This window comes from Vicia villosa, unplaced genomic scaffold (assembly GCF_029867415.1).
Source record: "Vicia villosa cultivar HV-30 ecotype Madison, WI unplaced genomic scaffold, Vvil1.0 ctg.000591F_1_1_3, whole genome shotgun sequence".
Taxonomy (NCBI): domain Eukaryota; kingdom Viridiplantae; phylum Streptophyta; class Magnoliopsida; order Fabales; family Fabaceae; genus Vicia; species Vicia villosa.
Window position 1 is genome coordinate 24818 of NW_026705271.1, and position 20300 is coordinate 45117.

Sequence of the window (20300 nt, forward strand, 5' to 3'; positions counted from 1 at the left end):
TGGATCCACAAAATAGTTTTAACCCTAATAAAACCAATCTCCATAAATCAAGGAACTAATAATAATAATCATCCAAGACGTCCTTGAAACAGATCAGAATCCATCATTACCAAATAAAGCGCATAGGATCTTATCAGATCACATAACCATAAATAGTAATAGAAAAGAACGAATAGCTGCAAATGTCATGACATCGGCCTTGACATCAGGTAAAGGCCTGCATAAGGAAAGACTTCACAACAGCAGAATGCATGTCATGCCACCAGTTTTGACAAGATAGTGTTAGAACAAGATTTGTTCTGATCAATTATCTTAGTTTTGATGATAACAATAATATGAATTTTGCTTAAGATAATATGGTACTCTAATCCAATGCAATTTCCTTTTCAGGAAATATATAAAGAGTATGCATAATTCAGCGCTCAGAAGCTTTGTCTCAAAGGGTTCAGCATGCAACTTCAGAACATGGTCTGGCAAGACATCAGAAGATGGTCGAAGCAGAATCAGAACATGGGTCTATGGAAGCATCAGAAGAACATGAGATCAGAAGCACTGAAGTTCTGATGGTATCACGCTCAGAAGCACTTCAAGGTCAGAAGATCAGAAGATGCTTTGCACCAAGCTGTTTGACTCTGATGATATTCAAACGTTGTATTCACAAACATCAGATCAGAAGGAAGTACAAGTGGCAAGCTACGCTGACTGACAAAAGGAACGTTAAAAGCTATTATAGGCAACGTCAGTAGACACAGCGTGAACAAGGCTCGAGGTAGTTGACAAAAGCGTATAACATTAAATGCGATGTTGTACGGAACACGCAAAGCATTAAATTCACTCAACGGTCATCTTCTCCAACGCCTATAAATATGAAGTTCTGATGAGAAGCAAGGTTAACGATTCTGAACAAAAACAACGCCTATTAACTTGCTGAAACTCTGTTCTACTCAAAGCTCAGAATCTTCATCTTCATCAAAGCTCACTACATTGCTGTTGTAATATATTAGTGAGATTAAGCTTAAACGTTAAGAGAAATATCACAGTTTGTGATTATAGCTTTTAAGAAGCAATTGTAATACTCTTAGAATTGATTACATTAAGTTGTAAGGAACTAGAGTGATCGTGTGGATCAGAATACTCTAGGAAGTCTTAGAGGTTATCTAAGCAGGTTGTAACTAGAGTGATCGTGTGGATCAGAATACTCTAGAAAAGTCTTAGAGGGTATCTAAGCAGTTGTTCGTTCCTGGAGTGATCAGTGTGTGATCAGAAGACTCTGGAAGACTTAGTTGCTGACTAAGTGGAGAACCATTGTAATCCGTGCGATTAGTGGATTAAATCCTCAGTTGAGGTAAATCATCTCTGCGGGGGTGGACTGGAGTAGTTTAGTTAACAACGAACCAGGATAAAAATAACTGTGCAATTTATTTTTATCTGTCAAGTTTTTAAAGCTACACTTATTCAAACCCCCCCTTTCTAAGTGTTTTTCTATCCTTCAATTGGCATCAGAGCGCCGGTTCTAAGGTGCAAGCACTTAACCGTGTTTAGAAAAGATTCAGGAAGAGAAAAACGCTTCAGTAAAAGATGGTTGATGAAACTGCAAAGTCTACACCTGCATCTACATCTGGCTCTGCTGAGCAACACAACGGTAACAATGGTTATACTAGACCGCCGGTATTTGATGGTGAAAACTTTGAATACTGGAAAGATAAACTGGAAAGTTACTTTCTTGGTCTAGATGGTGATCTATGGGATCTTCTGATGGATGGTTACAAACATCCAGTAAATGCCAGTGGCGTAAAGCTGACAAGGCAAGAAATGAATGATGATCAGAAGAAGCTTTTCAGGAATCATCATAAATGCAGAACTGTTTTGCTGAATGCTATCTCTCATGCTGAGTATGAGAAGATATCTAACAGGGAAACGGCCTATGACATATATGAGTCCTTGAAAATGACTCATGAAGGAAATGCTCAAGTCAAGGAGACTAAAGCTCTTGCTTTAATCCAGAAGTATGAAGCCTTCAAGATGGAGGATGATGAAGACATTGAAAAGATGTTTTCAAGATTTCAAACTCTTACTGCTGGATTGAGAGTTCTTGACAAGGGATACACCAAGGCTGATCATGTAAAGAAGATCATCAGAAGCTTACCCAGAAGATGGGGTCCTATGGTGACTGCATTCAAGATTGCAAAGAATCTGAATGAAGTTTCTCTGGAAGAGCTTATCAGTGCCTTGAGAAGCCATGAAATAGAGCTGGACGCAAATGAGCCTCAAAAGAAAGGTAAGTCCATTGCATTAAAATCCAATATCAAGAAATGCACTAACGCTTTTCAGGCTAGAGAAGAAGATCCTGAAGAATCAGAATCTGAAGAAGAAGATGAACTGTCCTTGATCTCCAGAAGGCTAAATCAACTCTAGAAGAACAAGCAAAGGAAGTTCAGAGGCGTCAGAAGTTCAAAGAAATTTGAACATAGAGAATCTTCTGATGACAGAAGATTTGACAAGAAGAAGGTCATGTGCTATGAATGCAATGAGCCTGGACACTTCAAGAATGAATGTCCAAAACTTCAGAAGGAAAATCCCAAGAAGAAGTTTCATAAGAAGAAAGGTCTTATGGCAACCTGGGATGAGTCAGAAGATGATTCAGACTCTGAAGGTGAGCAGGCTAACTGTGCGCTGATGGCGACAAAAGATGACGGATCAGAATCTACATCAGAATCAGATTCTGAAGAGGTATTTTCTGAACTTACTAGAGATGAGTTAGTTTCCGGTCTAACTGAACTTCTGGAATTCAAGTCTCAGATTAGTCTCAAATACAAAAAGCTGAAAAAGCTATTTGAATTTGAAACAAAGAAGCTTGAGTTGGAGAATTCTGAATTAAAAGAAAAACTTTTAAAATTATCCAATAATGTTGGATCTCCTTCTGATTCAGAAAAATCCACTCCTAGTCTAAACCATATTCTGAAAGAATATGATTTAAGTTTCAGGAAGTTCTTATCTAGAAGTATTGGCAGAAGTCAGCTAGCTTCTATGATATATGCTGTATCTGGAAACAAAAGAGTTGGCATTGGTTTTGAGGGTGAAACCCCATACAAACTTGAACCTGTTGATGAAATGAAACTCACATACAAGCCATTGTATGATCAGTTCAAGTATGGCCACTCCCATGATATTAGGCACACTTCACATGCTCAAAGTTTTCACATAACACACACCAAAAAGCATGTGACACAACCTAGGAAATATCATGAAACTCACATTAAAAATTATCATGCTGTTCCTCCTATTGCTTACAATGTTAAACCCAAGTTCAATCAGAACTTGAGAAAATCTAACAAGAAAGGACCCAAGAAAATGTGGGTACCTAAGGATAAGATTATTCCTATTGCAGATATCCTTGGCTGCAAAAAGGACAAAGCACAACATGTCGTGGTACCTGGACTCTGGATGCTCACGACACATGACAGGAAGAAGGTCTATGTTCCAAGACCTGGTGCTTAAGTCTGGAGGAGAAGTCAAGTTTGGAGGAGATCAGAAGGGCAAGATAATTGGCTCTGGAACTATAAAGTCTGGTAACTCTCCTTCCATTTCTAATGTACTTCTTGTAGAAGGATTAACACATAACCTCTTATCTATCAGTCAATTGAGTGACAATGGTTATGATATAATCTTTAATCAAAAGTCTTGCAAGGCTGTAAATCAGAAGGATGGCTCAATCCTATTTACAGGCAAGAGGAAAAACAACATTTATAAGACAGATCTGCAAGATCTTTTGAGTCAGAAGGTGACTTGTCTTATGTCTGTTTCTGAAGAGCAGTGGGTCTGGCACAGAAGATTAGGTCATGCTAGTTTGAGAAAGATTTCTCAGATTAACAAACTGGATCTTGTCAGAGGACTCCCTAATCTGAAATTCAAATCAGATGCTCTTTGTGAAGCATGTCAGAAGGGCAAGTTCTCCAAACCTGCATTCAAGTCCAAGAATGTTGTTTCTACCTCAAGGCCATTAGAACTCTTGCACATTGATCTGTTTGGCCCAGTCAAAACAGCATCTGTCAGAGGGAAGAAATATGGATTAGTCATCGTAGATGATTATAGCCGCTGGACATGGGTAAAATTCTTGAAACACAAGGATGAGTCTCATTCAGTGTTCTTTGATTTCTGCATTCAGATTCAATCTGAAAAAGAGTGTAAAATCATAAAGGTTAGAAGTGATCATGGTGGTGAATTTGAGAACAGATCCTTTGAAGAATTCTTCAAAGAAAATGGTATTGCCCATGATTTCTCTTGTCCTAGAACTCCACAGCAAAATGGAGTTGTAGAACGAAAGAATAGGACTCTGCAAGAAATGGCCAGAACCATGATCAATGAAACCAATATGGCTAAGCATTTCTGGGCAGAAGCAATAAACACTGCATGCTATATTCAGAATAGAATCTCTATCAGACCTATTCTAAATAAGACTCCTTATGAATTGTGGAAGAATAAAAAGCCCAACATTTCATATTTCCATCCTTTTGGATGTGTATGCTTTATTCTGAACACTAAAGATCATCTTGGTAAGTTTGATTCCAAAGCACAAAAATGTTTCCTTCTTGGATATTCTGAACGCTCAAAAGGCTACAGAGTATACAATACTGAAACATTGATTGTAGAAGAATCAATCAATATCAGGTTTGATGATAAGCTTGGTTCTGAAAAACCAAAGCAGTTTGATAATTTTGCAGATTGTGATATTGATATATCAGAAGTTGTTGAGCCAAGAAGCAACGCATCAGAAGCAGAGCTTCTCAGAAGCAAAGAATCTGAAGATCAAGTATCAGCTTCTCTGGAGAATATAAGCATTTCTGAAGAACCATCTGTCAGAAGATCATCCAGACTCATCTCTGATCATTCAGAAGATGTCATTCTTGGAAAGAAGGATGATCCAATCAGAACAAGAGCATTCCTTAAGAACAATGCAGACTGTCAATTAGGTCTTGTATCTTTGATCGAGCCAACTTCTGTTGATCATGCTCTAGAAGATCCAGACTGGATAATTGCTATGCAAGAAGAACTGAATCAGTTTACAAGGAATGATGTTTGGGATCTTGTTCCTAGACCAGATGGATTCAATATAATAGGTACAAAATGGGTCTTCAGAAACAAGCTCAGTGAGAAAGGTGAAGTGGTAAGGAACAAAGCCAGACTGGTGGCTCAGGGTTATAGTCAGCAAGAAGGGATTGACTATACAGAAACCTTTGCACCAGTGGCCAGGTTAGAATCTATTCGTCTATTAATTTCATTTGCCACTCAACATAACATCACTCTCTATCAGATGGATGTTAAGAGTGCCTTCTTAAATGGTTATATAGATGAAGAAGTTTATGTCCATCAACCTCCTGGTTTTGAAGACTCTATGTCTCCTAATCATGTTTTTAAACTAAAGAAATCGTTGTATGGATTGAAACAAGCTCCCAGAGCTTGGTATGAACGCTTAAGTTCTTTCCTTCTGGATAATGGTTTCACTAGAGGAAAAGTGGACACTACTCTCTTTTGTAAAACCTTTAAAAGGGATATTTTAATTTGTCAAATATATGTAGATGATATTATTTTTGGAACATCTAATGCTACACTTGGAAAGGAGTTTGCTGAGTCTATGCAGGCTGAGTTTGAAATGAGCATGATGGGAGAACTCAAGTATTTCCTTGGAATACAAATAAATCAAACATCAGAAGGAACGTATGTTCACCAAACCAAGTATGTGAAGGAACTTCTGAAGAAGTTTAATCTTCTAGACTGCAAAGAATCCAAAACTCCTATGCATCCAACATGCATCCTAGGTAAGGATGAGGTAAGTAAGAAGGTAGATCAGAAGTTATACAGAGGTATGATTGGATCTCTTCTATATTTGACTGCTTCTAGACCTGACATTCTGTTCAGTGTTTGTTTGTGTGCTAGATTCCAATCAGATCCTAGAGAATCTCATTTAATTGCCGTTAAGAGAATTCTAAGGTATCTAAAAGGTACTACTAATGTTGGCTTAGTTTACAGAAAATCTAAAGAATACAACTTAGTAGGATTCTGCGATGCTGACTATGCTGGAGACAGAATTGAAAGAAAGAGTACTTCAGGAAGTTGCCAATTTCTTGGAAGTCATTTGATCTCCTGGTATAGCAAGAAGCAAGCAACTATTGCTCTATCAACAACAGAAGCAGAATATGTCGCTGCTGCTGGTTGCAGTACACAGATGCTCTGGATGAAGAGTCAGTTAGAAGATTATCAGATATATGAGAGTAACATTCCTATATTCTGTGATAATACTTCTGCTATATGTTTATCTAAGAATCCTATTCTTCATTCAAAGGCTAAACATATTGAGATTAAACATCATTTCATAAGGGACTATGTTCAGAAGGGTGTTATATCTTTAAACTTTGTGGATACAGACCATCAATGGGCTGATATCTTTACAAAACCCCTGGCTGAAGATAGGTTTAAGTTCATTCTGAAGAACATCAGTATGGATTTATGCCCAGAATGAGAAGATGAGAAGTTCTTACGTATGAGTATCTTCTGAAATGAATGTGGATTTTTTAATCAGAAGTTCTGATTGAAATCTTTTAGAAATTATGATTCGGTTATTACTAACGTTTCATTGTCTAAGTTGATTCAGAACCTCTTTTAAAGCAAAACAGCTGTAACGTTTTATCTCGGGATGGTAAACCTGTTGTTACTGTTCATGGATAAGCGCGCGTGCAGTTGAAGGGACGCCGACCATAGGTAACTGTGCTAGTCACCTCATTCGTCTTTATTATCTCTCCTCATGTCACGTAACATTAAATGCTATCCATCATTTGTTTCATTTTATTTTCTTTTTATATTCTTCAAACGCGTCTCCTTCCCTCTTATATTTTCTCTATTACACTCTGTCTGTGTTTTCCTTCTCTATCTCTTTGCATTCCTCATCAAGTTTTTTTTCTCTCTCTCTCTTCCGTTTTCTTCTCTTGCTCAAACAAAGTTTTTCGTTCTTTTAAAAATCCTAGTTCAAACCTAGCGTTCATCTTGAAGATCTATGACTCAAAGACGGCAGATCTCTGCATATCTCGGGATGGCTCTCCTAATACCTCTCAAGTCAGACCTCTTCTTTGATGTTGTTATCAACTTTCACCCAAAGACAGAAGACTTTCTTGAGTTATGGGAAGAGGTTAAGAATGATATTCTTAACTTCTATGTTAAGGGAAAGCCCCGTTTGCAACAGTAGCTCTATGTCTGTGAACTGTCCCTCTCTTCCTCCTTGGTCTCTTGAATCTCTCCTACAGTGGAGGTTCTAGTCTGGAAGACAAGAAGACCACGGGGATTCTTGATGGGTTGACACAGAATGTGTCTTGCTAGGGTTTTGTTTTTAATTTTTGTAGTCATTTCCTCTTGGGATGACTTTTTATGTATTTGCTAGGAATGTTTCTCATCTTGTTAAACATAGGAACCTTTTGTAATATCTTTTGATTATCAATGAAAAGTTTCTTTGTTTTTACATTCCAGTGATTTTATTTGTCGTTTTATTCATCTGAATCTTTTGAAATATGCTTTTTGATGTTATGACAAAAAGGGGGAGAAGATAAATGATAAATGATTTGATTAATCTATCAGTTGCTGGGTAAAGTTCCCACACATTTACTAACAAGAACTGCAAGTTCTATATGGTTTAAGTGGTTTGCAGGTATAAAGAAGTGAAGAGAATCTTCAAAGCAAACACAAGAAGTGTTATTCTGTAAAAAGAATAAACTCATGGAAACTGAAGCAAGCCGAGTGCTGTCAAGCTTCAGAAATCAGAAGCAAGAAAGAAGAATGAATCAGAAGCACTGATAATAGAATTTGATCCATATTTGTCTAGTTGCTTTGACAAAATTCTATTTGCTCTGATACATTATTTCAGCCTATATGGCTCTGATACATATCATGTGTTCTAATATACATTTTATGTTCTGACTCGTTCATGCTGACTTTTGTCGTTTAGTTTTTCTTCTGTAACATTTCAGGATGTAGAGATGCTCTGATGATGCTCTGGTACATTCAACAATGTTCTGATACAAATCTAGCATGAAGTGATGTTGGTAGAAATTCAAAGCTCTGAAGCTATCCGAGGGAAGCAGAAATCAGAAGCTGTGAATGTTCTGAAGATCAAAGAAATTCAAGTTCTGAAGCTGTCCTAAATGGAAGCAGAAATCAGAAGCTGTGAATGTTCTGAAGATCAAAGAAATTCAAGTTCTGAAGCTGTCCTAGATGGAAGCAGGAATCAGAAGCTGTGAGTGTTCTAAGGATCTAAAGAAATTCTAGTTCTGAAGCTGTCCAATGGAAGCAGAAGTCAGAAGCTATGAATTCTCTGAAGACAGAAGCTTATATGATCGTCTCTACCGAAATAATCAGGGAAGTCTTTTATTAAAGTTCTTCGAGTATTTATTTCAGGGGGAGATTATTTATCTCAGGGGGAGATTGTTAATCTCAGGGGGAGACATATTCATATGCTTATGCTATAGCTGTGTAATTTGTCTTTTGCCGTCTGCTCTTTCTGATCGCAAATTCATATCATTTATATATGTTTTTGTCATCATCAAAAAGGGGGAGATTGTTAGAACAAGATTTGTTCTGATCAATTATCTTGGTTTTGATGATAACAATAATATGAATTTTGCTTAAGATAATATGGTACTCTAATCCAATGCAATTTCCTTTTCAGGAAATATATAAAGAGTATGCATAATTCAGCGCTCAGAAGCTTTGTCTCAAAGGGTTCAGCATGCAACATCAGAACATGGTCTGGCAAGACATCAGAAGATGGTCGAAGCAGAATCAGAACATGGGTCTATGGAAGCATCAGAAGAACATGAGATCAGAAGCACTGAAGTTCTGATGGTATCACGCTCAGAAGCACTTCAAGGTCAGAAGTTCAGAAGATGCTTTGCACCAAGCTGTTTGACTCTGATGATATTCAAACGTTGTATTCACAAACATCAGATCAGAAGGAAGTACAAGTGGCAAGCTACGCTGACTGACAAAAGGAACGTTAAAAGCTATTATAGGCAACGTCAGTAGACACAGCGTGAACAAGGCTCGAGGTAGTTGACAAAAGCGTATAACATTAAATGCGATGTTGTACGGAACACGCAAAGCATTAAATGCACTCAACGGTCATCTTCTCCAACGCCTATAAATATGAAGTTCTGATGAGAAGCAAGGTTAACGATTCTGAACAAAAACAACGCCTATTAACTTGCTGAAACTCTGTTCTACTCAAAGCTCAGAATCTTCATCTTCATCAAAGCTCACTACATTGCTGTTGTAATATATTAGTGAGATTAAGCTTAAACGTTAAGAGAAATATCACAGTTTGTGATTATAGCTTTTAAGAAGCAATTGTAATACTCTTAGAATTGATTACATTAAGTTGTAAGGAACTAGAGTGATCGTGTGGATCAGAATACTCTAGGAAGTCTTAGAGGTTATCTAAGCAGGTTGTAACTAGAGTGATCGTGTGGATCAGAATACTCTAGAAAAGTCTTAGAGGGTATCTAAGCAGTTGTTCCTGGAGTGATCAGTGTGTGATCAGAAGACTCTGGAAGACTTAGTTGCTGACTAAGTGGAGAACCATTGTAATCCGTGCGATTAGTGGATTAAATCCTCAGTTGAGGTAAATCATCTCTGCGGGGGTGGACTGGAGTAGTTTAGTTAACAACGAACCAGGATAAAAATAACTGTGCAATTTATTTTTATCTGTCAAGTTTTTAAAGCTACACTTATTCAAACCCCCCCTTTCTAAGTGTTTTTCTATCCTTCAGATAGAACCACAATTAGTTTTACCAAAAATTACAGCCAATCAACAACATCTACAAAAAGTCAAAACCCTAATTGTTGACTTTTGATTCCTTGATTGATTTTCTTGATTTTTCTTGATCAAATGACTCCGATAATCATATATTCATGATTTTGATCTTCAAAAGTCCATGGTTGACTAAATTCCTCAAAAGTAAAAAGTGATCTTAAACGGCTGACTTTTCCAAATGAATTGCATTCTTCTAATTATCACTTGAATTAAGCTCTTCTATCCAAATGAATTTTATGAGTGGATTATGATGAAGCATTGGAGATCCTTGAATCATGATTTGAGCCATGGAACCATGTTTTGACCAAAAGTCAACTTCCTCAAAGAATTAGGTCAAAAACCGTAATCTTGTACCAGATGAATTTGAAAGTTGTTGATCTTGACTTGAGCCACACTTGGGCTTGGATAATGATGAGGGAAATCATTTGAGCACATAATAATGCTTGAGCCACCATGTGAGCCACAAAAACCTAATTTTGCTATGCTCCTTGATCAGTCACCTATCTTGTGAAACCAACAACAAACAAACACAATCTTTTTGTATATTTTTTATTAGCAAATGATGCATGAATGATGATAATGATGATCACACTCTTGGTGCTCAATTCAAATGAGGTGGGATATCAAGGTCAAAATTTGGGGTACAACAGACTTCAATAGCAGTAGTTCTAGGAACGCTGTAGAAACATGATGAAACCGGTTACGTAAAAGCTGTAACCAATTACAGGCAGAAGAAAATGTAATGGTGACTGTGAGAGAAGAATTTCAGTGAAGTGAGGAATGATACTTGGACTCCGTATATTCTACACATATGAGGGGAAGGAATGATTGGTTTTTCAAAATCAATTATGCTACGAAGAACAAAGTGAAGTTCTCGGATGACACTACTATAGCGGCGGAAGGGATCGATGATGTATCAATCAAGAGAATGGATGTGAGACATTCTTTGATGAAGGATTTTTTGTATATTCTTGGATTCAAGAGTAAGGATGAGGTATTTGACGTGTTTAAGGAGTTCAAGTCCATGGTTGAGCGACAAAGCGGTCACAAGCTCAAAGTTCTCAAAATAAATGGTGGAGGAAAATATGTCTCAAACGATTTTGGGAAGTTTTGTGATCAAGAGGGCATAGTACATGAGTTAGTACCAACCTATACACCACAATCAATTTGTGTTTCCAATAGGAAGAATCATTCGATTATGAACATGGTAAGAAGCATGTTAAAGTGGGAGAACTTGTCGAAAGAGTTATGGGGTGATGTAGTATCCATAACTTCCTATTTGTTGAATAGGTGTCCAACAAAGAAGCTTGAGAAGATAAAATCAGATGTGGCATGGTCCAGTTTCAAATCGGATCTGAACCGCTTAAACATTTTTGGTTTCATAGCGTATCGACATGTTCCAGGAGATCTTAGAAAGTAGTTGGACGATAAGGAAGAATTGATGATATATGTTAGGTATCACTCAAGCGGAGGTTACAAGTTGTATGGTGCAGCACACATGAGGGTTGTGATTAGCCGAGACGTTGTTTTCGACAAAAGTAAAGAGATGCAGCAGCTTGTAACTGGTTATGTAAAAGTTGTAACCGGTTACAACATTGAAAATTTAGATTCTGTAGAGTTTGAGAGTGCAGAACCACCCCCGTTGAAGCCTGAATTGAAGAAAATGTGAGAAGATCAACAAGACAAAGAAGTTTGCCTCCAAGACTCCAATATTGTGATATCTTCCGAGATAACTAAGTCAATGATGATGGTGGTTTTGTCCACTTTGAACTTATGTCCAAATGCGAACCCGTTAAGACGCAACATGCCAAAGGGCTCCAAAATAGATTTGTGCTATGAAGGAGGAGATAGAATCAATTGAGAAAAACAATACTTAGGATTTACTTGATCTATTGGAAGGAAAGAAGTCGTTCAGTGATCTATAAGGTGAAGGCAAATCCCAAGGGTGAAACAATCAAATAGAAGGCTCAATTAGATGTAGATGGATTTTTGCAAATATAAGGCATAGACTTTGAAGAGGTATTTTCCCCAGTTGCTAGAATTGAAACCATCAGACTAGCTGTTGGTATTCTGAATAATAACAATTGGTCCAACTATAAAATGGATGTCAAATCTGCATTTTTTAACGGACCGCTTGAAGAAAAAGTTTATGTAGAAAAACCCCCTAGTTTTGTTGTGAAAATCCAAGAGTTAAAGTTCTACAAGCTGAACAAAGCGTTCTACTGTTTGAAACAAGCTCCAAGAGCTTGGAACAAGAGAATAAATGATTTCTTAAAGGTATTAGCTTCAAGAAGTGTGTATCCGAACATGTTGTGTATGTAAAGAGAGATACAAATGAAGGGGTGATAATCCTTTGTCTATACGTATATGATTTGTTAATTATAGGAAGCGACGAAAAGTGCATTTCTAAGTTCAAGAGTGAATTTTTAAAAGAGTTTGAAATGACCGACCGTGGCCTCATGGTGTTCGAAGAAGGAATTGATAGTAACACTCTCATATTGTGAGGCCGTGTACATTATCGTTTCGTTGTGTGCGTGTCAAACCGTAGGGTTAATGAATTTATTGAAAGAGCTGGGCAGCGATGTGAGTGATGCTGTAACACTCTTGGTTAATAATGTTTTCGCTATAATCCTTGCTAAAAACTCAATTGCACATGAGAGGAACAAACATATTGAGATGAAATTTCACTACTTGAGAGAGTTTGTTAGTGAAAGAAAATTGCGAAGTCAAAATGAACTCAAGGTTAACTTAGTTGATCAAAAGGATATTAAAAAAAAAAAAAAACTATACTTTTTAATATTGTCTCCTACTTTATTATTCCATATTCCATTCCATAGAAATTATATATAGCTCCGCGCAGGGAATACATTCTGTTTTCTGCTACTACTTCTGGACGACATGTACGAAGCAATTACTTTAACAACATTGTTATGGACACATTATGTTTTGCAGCTGTAGTGAAGACGACAGAATCGCTGTATATTGTTATCCCAAAAACAAAAAAATGCTAAATTGGACTCATTCTTCACTACTTGCCAAACTCTCTTGTCTTGTTTTTTAAATGTTAAAACTTTTCTTTTTATTAATTTCAGTTTTTTTTTTTCTTCCATAAGTTCCCTCGATTATAATCTTATTCTAGACTCATCTAATAGACCTAACTTCATTGCCAGAGAGTTGAATCACTGCCGATTTTGTTGATTCCTACTTAAGTGCAAACTATATATAAGAAAATACTACTATTCTTCTTAAATATAAATGTTGTTTACTAAATTACTAAAATTAAGAAAATTGATCTTAACATATATTTATTAATAAATATGATGTTGAACAAAAAATATTGTTATAAGTTTTGATTAATAATTCTCAATTGTGATTATTTTTTTCTTTAGATAGATATGCCTAATAAGAAGTTCCGTAATTATTGATGTTAGATTTTTGTGATTAATTAAACTAATAAAAACATAGATAAATTATAAAGTAGAAAGATGCCTACAAAAATTATTCCTCCCTTACTGCCCATTATATTTGACTTGACTTTTTATGTTTCAAGACAATTATATTTTTATGATTACATGCATACACATTTTAACTATCAATCTTATATATAAATGCAAGGTTGTCATGATGGCAACCCTAGTTATGTGTCATCATGATAACAACTCTTCACAACTTTTGACACATGTCACTCTAATATCAATCATAATTCTATTTTTTTTAAAAACTAATTTTACATTAATAATTATTAATAAAAACTCTAATTATAAAATACAAACTCTAATTATACAAACTCTATATTAAGATAAATAATAATTATTATTATAATATTTATAATAATAATAATATAATAATAATATTAAACCACCAGTATTAATAATAATTATATAATATCTAACTAATAATAATATTAAAAATAATAATAATAATAATAATAATAATAATAATAATAATAATAATAATAATATATTCAATAAGCACTATTATATCTTATTATTTTAAATCTCATTTTTTATACAAAAAGTCTTTAATTCTCCAATACTAATAATAATAATATAATAAAAATTATAAATATATATTTAATTTTAAATATAAATATCAAATAAGTTTTGTTTAAAAAAAATGTCAAATAAATATGTTATAAATTTTTTATAATTTATATCCCATTTAACATTCTTTAATGTATTAAATCCCACTGCAATGTTAAAAAATTATGCTTTTTTAATTATTCTCTTTTATTTATTTTGTTTAATAATAAAATTATAATTTTTATATAATCATGAATTACTTAGTTTATCTAAATTATAAATACAAATAAAAAATATAAAAATATTAATAAAATTGATATAATTATATAATATCCAAATATCTAAAAACAAATATTAAAAAATGTATATAACTAATTTATGATAGATAATAAATAAAAATTATAAATACAATATATATATATATATATATATATATATATATATATATATATATATATATATATATATATATATATATTTAACATTTTAAAAATATAAGTTAAAAATCTCTCTTTTCCACATTTCAGATTTAAATTTAAATAATAATAAAAAGTAACAACGTTATGTTTTTATAAAAATTAAAAATATTATAGTATATTTTTCTTTATATTTTTAAATTTTGATTTTTATAATAATATTTTAAAGTTTCCCATATCATGTTGATTTAATTATTATTAAAAAATTTCTCAAATCGAAAAAAGATATGTTAGAGAATTGAAGTAAATAAAATATTGTGAATAATAGTTATTTTTAAAAAGAAACTAAATATTAAGTGATATGATAATTTAAATGTTATATACATTTTATTTTAATACTTTCATGGTATAAAATAAAAATATTTTTCCCAAACTCAAAACTATATGTTAAAGAAGTGCAGTAGATAACATATTATAAAAATAATAATTTATAAATGGAATTAAAGATAAAATGATATGATAGTTTAAAGTTTATACGCATTTTATTTTAAATCTTTAGTAATATAAAATAAAAATATTTTTTAACTTTATTATAAAAAAATTCATGTATATTAAATATTTATTCATTTTATTCTTTTTAAAGATTATATATATATATATATATATATATATATATATATATATATATATATATATATATATATATATATATATATATATATATATATATATATATATATATATATATATATATATATATATATATATATATTAATTTGAAATGTAAAATAGGGGTGTTTTCTCTTTTTTTTTTTTGACTTTTTATATAAATACATATATTTTTAATCCTAATATATTCTCATTTCTAAGATATTATTATTGTTATTATTACATTCATTTGTACAAAATTTATTTTTAAAAAAATAATTTCATTATAAATATGATACTCAATATAATATTATATATATATATATATATATATATATATATATATATATATAATTTAATAAATTGAAACTATATTAATACTACCTCCGGTCCTATTTATAAGAAAAGATTATTTTATTAGATACATTGAATAAATAATGTATCTAGACAGTTTATTGTCCACATATATTATTTATTCAATGTATCTAAAAAGAGAATATTTTCTTATAAATGGGACCAGAGGGAGTAATTATTAGAAATATATGAAAAATATATAACATTCATCTAACAAGATAACAAAAAATATATATTTAAGAATTGAAGTAGCAAAAATATTATAAAAATAATAATTTTAAAATAGAACTATAGATTATCTGATATGACAGTTTAAAGTTTACAAACATTTTATTTTAATAATATAAAATAAAAACATTTTTTAATTTTTATATAATATTTTTTAATTTTTTAATTCTTATATAATCCACTAACCTTATTAATCATCCAAAACTCATATATTATAGCAATAACTATCATATTACTTTGTCTTTCATATTGTAGTTATTTTTGGAAAAGTTATATGGCATTCAATCCATTCATTATAATAATAAATAAATAATTAGAGTAATATTTTCATCTCCCCTAACCTATGATAAACTCCTTCATTTTTTTATAAGTTATCACTATTCTCGGATAAGCTCATTCTTTTATTTCATTCTAACCACACATCAATGTTAAATGTTTTGAGAAAATTTAATCATCTACTACAATATCGGATCAAAGGATTAGCCCCTGAAGTTAACTAATGTTTTTTTCTATTATTATTTAAATTCATTTTACCATTTAGTTTTTCTTTTTCAGTGATTACATTATTATTAAAAAATGTAATTATTTATCACAGACTAATATGTACTATATATAATTAATCAATAATCATGTAATTTTATTTTAACGTTCCACTATTATTCCAACTCTGCTATATATTTCTTCATGCTAACATAAGAATTAAACTTTTGAATGTTAGGTTGAGATTATTTTAAGGTCATATCTTCATTTTCTTTTATATTTTGTTTTCATTTCATTAAAAAAATCACATTATATCATAATAAAACTTCGGTAATATTCTTTTCATCTTACTCGCACGCTTTTCCCTTTTCAATCTATATTTTCCTTATTTTCTTACAATTGATACTTTTTTATATTAAAAATATGATTAACAAATTATTAAGAGCAAATTATACAAACTTACCCGTGCATTGCACGGGCAAACTACTAGTTTATATTAATACCTAGAGTTTAGTAGTGTTATTTATCTCTAAAATAACATCATATTGTTTATTCGACGATTTTTCAATCAAATAACATTAAATTTAAACTGTTTATACTCTTACTCATGATAAATGATTACCTGGATATATGAATATAACAACACCTTTCAACATAAACTAAAGGAAATTTCTTTCCCTACCTCCCTCTTTTCTAGATCACCTCCGGTGAAAAACCCAAAATATCCTCACTTTGGAAATACATTTCCGAAACACTTTTTTTTTCTTCAAAATTTGTCTTATTTCGGAAATACACTTCCGAAAATACGAAAAAAAAAGGTGTTTTCGGAGATGCATTTCCGAAAACATCCTTTTTTGGGTTTTCGGAGATGCAGTTCCGAAAACACCTTTTTTTTTTTGGAGGGGGTGTCTTCGGAGATGCATATCCGAAATATTTCAAGACCAAATTGATCTTGGAATGTTTCGGATATACACTTCCGAAAGAATTCAATAATTATTAAAAAATTAAAATCAAGATGAATCAATACAATTAATAGGTATAAAATCAAGGTGAATCAATAAAATGAAGGTTAATCAATAAAATTAAGGTGAATCAAAATTTCCTAAATAATTTTAAAGTTAAAAATAATTTTTAACTTATATAAATATATAATATATAAATATATAATAATTAATATATAAATATATAAATATATAATAATTATTATAAATTAAAACACTCATTTTTTTAATTTTTATAATTATTATATAAATATATAAATATATTTATAATTAATATATAATAATTATTATATAAATATATAAATATATAATAATTTTTATAAATATATAATAATTATTATAATTATTATATAAATATATAAATTAAAACACTCATTTTTTTTATAAATATATAACAATTATTATAAATATATAAATAAAAAATTATAACCTATTTTGTAAGTGAAATTATTTTAATTTTTTAATTAAAATTATTTTAAATTTTAAAATATGAATCAGGATAGAAATATATAATAGCTATTATTCATAACTCATAAATTATATCAAAATATATAATTATAATTATTCATTACTCATAAATTATATCAAATTTATGATATGTGAATTAATTAATATCCTAAAATTAATTTTTGTGATTTTTTTAGATTTTTTTTGTTGTTTCGGAGATGCATCTCCGAATTAGTCAAAATCCTAGTTTTTGGGATTTTTTCGGAAATGCACTTCCGAAGTTTGGAAAAATTTAGAAAAAAAAATATTTCGGAAATGCATTTCCGAAGCCGGGTAAAATGGGGTTTTCGCTGGGGGTGACCCCCATAGGGAGGTGGATAAAGAAAAAATCTAAACTAAATTCACATAAAATTATAAATGATCATGTCCTTTTAGACATAAACACGATTTATCTTTGGTTTAAACCTATGAGACCCTCTAGATTCACAAACATCATACATGTAGAACATGCATTAAAAAAAAAGATTAAAGATCAAATATGTTTGATAGATTAAATTAAGCATAACACCGTGATATATATATATATATATATATATATATATATATATATATATATATATATATATATATATATATATATATATATATATATATATATATATATATATATATATATAACTTCAACAAAAGAGAACTTAGCGACATGATGATATTATTTAAATTGAAGGTGGAGAAGAAGAATCACGTTCACACGATCTCTCATACTTCAATTGTTTCACTTCGACACGCCTTCACATTAAAAATACTGTAACACTCTCTCATTCTCAATGAGATTTTACTAAATTATATAATTGGCTAAAACTATATAAAATTGATGATAAAATTGATATATAAACTCAATGGTCAATCCCATATTTGTAGATTTCAAATAATTGTCCTCATTTGTTGGGCGGACTATAATTCTCCCAACGGATTTTTCTTCGGGGTTACTTAGCACCAAATTGTTAAAGCCTCCTTGAATTCGTAGAGCAAGTAGTAATTATGTATAGTGAATTCTCTCTTTTTTAAAACCAACAATGTTTTCGAGATTTTTTTGTCGACGATCCATTCGCCAAACGAATATTTCTATGCAATTCATGACATTTCTCCAGCCGTTCAAATTCGCTGCTAGTAGAATAATTCACCCATTAAATTTGAAATTGTTTTGGACTTCAAATCTTTGATTTATTCCCTTATTTAGATAGACAATGATCATTTATGCACTATTTTTCAATCGTTTAACCTAAAATGATCAAAAAGTAATAAAAAAGATCAATGTATATATTTAAGACGATACTCGAATAAACATAAATGAGAGATTTCTATATTATTTTTTTGTAAAACCATGCTATTAAGTGAAAAATTTCAAATTTATTAACATTTTGTTTCTAATCATGATTTTCATCAGTGGACTAAAATAACTTTATTGGGCCTACAAAGTATTAGTGCATGTTTGGTTTGACTTTTGGAATGGCCAAAAGCAATTCTAAAGGTGTAGAATTGATTTTGGTTGATTTTAAGATGTTTGGTTAGGCAAAAGTAGAATTGAGCCTGTCTCCATAATTGATTCTACTTGAAGCTAGAATTTGTAGCTTCTGCCTCCAGAATTGATTCGGGATGATTTTTACACTGTAATTTATTATTCAACTCACTTTTACATAAATGTATCCAAACATAAATCAATTCTGTTAAACTCAATTATGATAAAATCAATTCTACCAAACTCAATTCTGCTAGAATCAATTATGTCCACCGCCAATCCAAAGGCAAAAACACGTCAAAGGAATTGTTGGAGTATTCAACAAGCACATTCCCAGGTTGCCCGATTGAGCTTGGGTCGCTCAACTCGCACCTATGCTCGTGCTATATATGTTTTATCACTCATTTTTATTTTCCAAAACATTTGAGCCCATATAATCTAATCTTGACTATCGTACTCAACAAATTTTCAGGGAAAACGTGCGAGTTAGAGCATCTCTAATGGGGATTATTTCTTGTCTAGGTGGAGGCTTTAGTTCCATCTTTTATGTTTTTAGCCATTGGAAGAGATCTAGGTGGAGTTCTTGTTGCTTATATATTAGTGTCAGTTGTCTATTGAAGTAACACAAAAAGCAAGTTGTTTATGATTAAAAAATAATAAAACTTGTTCAAATTTTATGAGAAAGGAAGGGAAAAGGAATAAAATCAGATTTTGTGGGTCATTTAATAGATCAAATTTAAGGGATCAAGCATTGAAGTAAAATTATTGTAGGTTGCTAAAAAAATGATGTGGCACATGGGACCACTTAAAATATGCTAAGAGACCAATTCAAAAAATTGTGCATTGCTCTTGGTGTCTATTATTGCATGCATGTGGCGCCCATGTTTGGCTTAGCTTCCCTAGTTTGGAGGTACTTACCGTTTTCATGATGCACTCATCATTTTTCACTTTTGATCATACTTGAAATAAATCTCTATTTTCAGCTCATTGAGCCAAAAACATGAAACACGAGTCTTTGCATCTATACGACCAATTTCATGTGTTTTTGTCTTATTTTGACATTCTCGCAATTTTTGTGATATTTTTTGGACTTGAAAAAGATTTGTCTCGCACCCGAGGCGGAGCCAAGGCCCAGTTATCCTAGGCAGGCGCTCGGGCTCAACCCCTATTTTTTTTGTATTTCTTCCAATTTAATAGTCGATTTTTAGACAAAATTGAGGACAAAATTAGGGACAAAATTAGTAAAAATAGGGTGTGAAAATTAAAACAGGTATATAATTAATGGTGTAATGTTTTTGCCCAGACTCCTAAAATTCCTGAGTCCGCACCACT